Genomic DNA, 4,137 nt, shown 5'->3' with positions numbered 1-4,137 from the left:
TATTTTTAGAGAAGTGGGGGCCATAAAACTTGTACCAGTCCCCAACGCCCATACCCTCCTCCTGAGCGCCGAGATTGTGCCCGGCCTTGGGAAGGGCTCCCCAGCCTTATCTTGGGAAGAGTGAAACTGTAAAACTCTTTATGGCTTTGAGATCATGTCTGGCAGGAGCAGCGATTGTTGCCATAAACCCGAGCTGGCCCTGCGAGGAGGGAGATGCCCTGGGTTGTAAGGAGTCAGGAGACAGTTGAGCAATGCCAAGGGAGTGGCCGCTGCTGAGCTGAGTGCTTTGGGGCCTGGGAATTAGAGCCCATCACAAACTTGGCCCTCACTGCCCCTGGGTAGCACTTACAATTTTAAAGCTCACCATGCCTCTTTCCACGTTATGATGTCATTGAAATTAGGCTGTATCTTTAAGTCACATATCTCACCATGGCTGTGGGTTAGATCAGGTGATAGCTGTGGCCTGGTTGGTTCTGGTCACTTTTTTTTTCTATGCTCTTGCTGGACAGCTGTACCTTTTTCTGTTCTATCACAAATGACATGAGGGCCATTTGAGGAAGGGCCAAGAGCGGCGGCAGTTTCTGGAAACCTTCCATTGGTAAGAACACCGGAGCGTCAGCAGCAGCAGAAGCAGAGGATCTGGAGACTCCCACGGAGCAGCCCTCCTAGAAATGCTGCATGATGGAGATTCACACCAGCGAGGACAGTGACAAGTGACAAGTATGAGGAATGTGACTTTAGGAGGCAGCTAGATGATGTCTGCAGGGTTTGGGGATTCCTTAATAAATATGTTTTTACTTGTATATTCATCTTTCTTTCTGTTTTCCCCATAGTCTAAGCTAACCTCCAATTCTCTATGTAGCTGAAGATGGCCTTGAGTTTTTCATCCTCTGCCGCCCAAGAGCTGGATTATAGGTGTGCCCCACCATGTCCAGTTATGAAGGGCTGGGAATAGAACTCAGGGCCTTAATCCAGGCAAGTACTCTACCAATGAGCCACACATCCAGCCTAGTATTTCTATTTTTCTAAATAAACAAGAGAGATCACTAAGAAGCCTAGTATGGTTGCTCAAGCATGTAATCTCAGCACTTGAAAGGCTAAGGCAGAGGCCGGGCAGTGGTGGCGCACGCCTTTCATCCCAGCACTCAGGAGGCAGAGCCAGGCAGAACTCTGTGTGGAGGCCAGCCTGGTCTACAGAGCGAGATCCAGGACAGGTGCCAAAACTACACGGAGAAACCCTGTCTCAAAAAGAAAAAGAAAGAAAGGAAGGAAGGAAGGAAGGAAGGAAGGAAGGAAGAAAGAAAGGAAGGAAGAATGAAAATCAGACCTATAAAAATGGCTGGGAGTGTTATCACATGTGTGCTCAACACATACAAGGCTCTGGGTTCCATCTCCAGAGCACAGAGACAAAGAAAACAAGACAAATAAAAAACAGCACCCAAAGATCAAAAAAAAATCTCACCTTTAAGAATTTTGGGGGGCCCTGCTATGATGAAACATCATGACCAGAAGCAACTTGGAGAGGAAAGGGTTTAATTGGCTTACATACCCCCACTCACAATCTGTTGCGGGAAGCCAAGGCAAGAAATCAAACTGGGTGGGAACCTGGAGGCAGGAGTTAATGCAGAGCCCATGAAAAGGTACTGTTTGCTCCTCATGGCTTACTCAGCCTTTCTTATAGAACCCAGGACCACCAGTCCAGAAGTGGCTCCACCCAGAATGTGCTGGACCCTCCCACATGAGTCACTGAGAAAATGCCCTATGACCTACCTGCAGCCGGATCTTACGGAGGCGTTTTCTCAGTTGAGGTTCCCTCTTCTCTGATGACTCTAGCTTGTGTCCAGCTGACATAAAACTAGCCAGCCTGTGCTAGAGCAACCCGTGGCCCCAACCATTGCCTGGCCTCTGCCTGTAGGCTACTGGCACTGAAGTGGGTTACACAGTAAAATGGGGGGGGATAACTAGCCAGCCCAATGGCTGTAAAGGTGCTTGTTATCAGTCCCCGCAACATGAGTTCACCCCCAGAGGCCTGCATGGTCAGGGGAGAGAACCAGCTTTTCAGGCTGTCTGCCCACCCCCATACTTGTGCCGTGGCACTCCCTCCTAGTAAGACAACGTAATGAAATTTAAAAGAGGTCTTTCAGGAGATAGTGAGGATAGGTCTAGCTATACAACTCCATCCAGACTCAAACTGGAAATCCTCTTGTTTCAGCCCCTTGCATGCTTAGGTTATAGTTGTGCACATCCACACCCGGCTCCAAAAGGTCTTTACAAATGTAAAATAAAAACCCTAAGTGACCAGAAAGTACTATGTCACCATTTGGTTGACAGCGTTTTCTTTCTACATGGTACCTAGAATGCTGGTCCCTCTTATAACCAGAGCACCTCACCTCAACCTCCTCCACCTCACTCCAGGCCAAGGACAGAGGCCAAGCTCTCTGCAAACCTGTGCTCTCTCAGACCTGACTTGATACACGATAGCTGTGGCCAGGTCATTCCTCACTCAGAGTCTTGTGCCAGCTGGACTACTACCAGCTGTGCCGTTTGAGACACTCTGAGAAGCTATGGGCTGCCTTGTTCAGGATTCCAGCAGAGGAGGGTTGTAGGATGCCGGGAGGACCAGCCACCCTGTGTCCCACTGCTCACGCCAATCCGGCTAAGCCTGCTCCGAACGACACTGTCATGTGGCCTTCATGCCTTTCCCAGGACCCTGGCTTTGTGTGTGCCTGGACAGCCCCATGAGCTGTTCTTAGACTAGCAGACATGACTGAACTATCCCCTCGTTGTCCAGTTGAGGCAAGTAAGACTCAGGAGGTTGTCTGACTTTCACAGCGACAGACAGGAAAGTTCTAGAATCTACATCACATTCCCGCGGATGAGTAAGTAGAGCAGGAAGAACAAGGGGTTAAAAAAAAAAAAAAAAAACCGAGTAGAAAGCCAGGTGGTGATGATACATGCCTGTAATCGCAGCACTCAGGAGGCAGAGGCAGGCAGATCTCTGTGAGTTCGAGGCCAGTCTGGTCTACAGAGCGAGTTCCAGGACACCCAGGACCATTTCACAGAGAAACCCTGTCTCAAAAAACAAAAAAAGCAAAGCAAAAAAAAAAAAGACGTCTTGGTCTCAGGTTTGCCAAGGCTGTGCATGTGTGTAATCATAGGGGTCTTGCCAAGACCACACGGTTCTGGGGAATCTGCACTTAGGGGACAGTTGAGGGGGACTAAACCAGAGCAGGCGCAGCTATCAGTCCCACCGTGGCCCACTTCTCCCTCCTGACACCCCTCCAGGGTCTCCTATCAGGCTTGAAACAAAACTCAGGCTCAGCTGGGTGCAGATGTTTACTCCTATGAAGCCACAGCCTGAAAGCCTGAGGCAAGAAGATCCTGAGTCGGAGACTTAAGTCTCAAGACAAACAAACAAACTAACAAAAATACCTCTCAGGGGCTGGGGCCAGCTCAGTGAGCAGTTGGGTGAGTGGGGCTTGACACTGAGCCTGGCACCCTGAGTTCGATCCCATAGACAGACAGGATGGAAAGAAAATACGCTACCTCGAGAAGCAGTCCTCTGAGCTCCACAGTGTGCTGTGGTGTGCTCCCTGCTCTCACAGAAATAAATAAGTAGATGCAGTTTTTTAAAAAAACACCCCTCAGAGAGTCAGGTGTCTGTTTGTGTGTTCAAGGCCAGCCTGGTCTACAGAGTGAGTTCTAGGACAGCCAGGGCTACACAGAAAAACCCTCCCTGTCTCAAAAAGACAAAAAAATTGCCCCCCCAGACTCACTAGGGCCATGAGCCCTCCCCACCAATAAGCACATCCTGATCTTTCCCCTATATTCCTTCCTCACACTTAGTCATCCCTCTGTGGTCTCCATCCCAGCCCTAGGGACTACTTCCTGTGTGTCTACATGCCTAAGAGTTCCCATTTCACTGCTCTTTCCTGAGGTCTCTTTTGTCTGGAAAACCCTTTTCCTGCTCTTAACACAGCCACTTCCTCCTACCCATTTGGGTCCCCGCTCCAGTGTGGTCTCCTAGAGACGGCTTCTGTAAATATAGCTGTGTACAGGAGCTTCTGCAAGCTCAACAATCTCTGTTTAAGGCGACCCTACTGCATGTGAGGACCCTAAGCTATCCAAAGGGAATGG

At 49.6% G+C, this 4,137-nt stretch overlaps 1 non-coding gene across 1 annotated transcript; it reads left to right on the top strand.

The window, feature by feature from the left end:
* The first annotated feature begins 1,862 nt into the window (after nucleotides 1-1,862).
* Nucleotides 1,863-1,945, top strand: LOC118583288. The gene has a single exon (XR_004944874.1). It is a non-coding gene; the product is annotated as a small nucleolar RNA SNORA42/SNORA80 family (small nucleolar RNA).
* Nucleotides 1,946-4,137: the final 2,192 nt, after the last annotated feature.

Source organism: Onychomys torridus, chromosome 4, assembly GCF_903995425.1.
Source record: "Onychomys torridus chromosome 4, mOncTor1.1, whole genome shotgun sequence".
NCBI classification, from domain to species: domain Eukaryota; kingdom Metazoa; phylum Chordata; class Mammalia; order Rodentia; family Cricetidae; genus Onychomys; species Onychomys torridus.
This window is presented reverse-complemented; position numbering and strand designations above follow the sequence as displayed.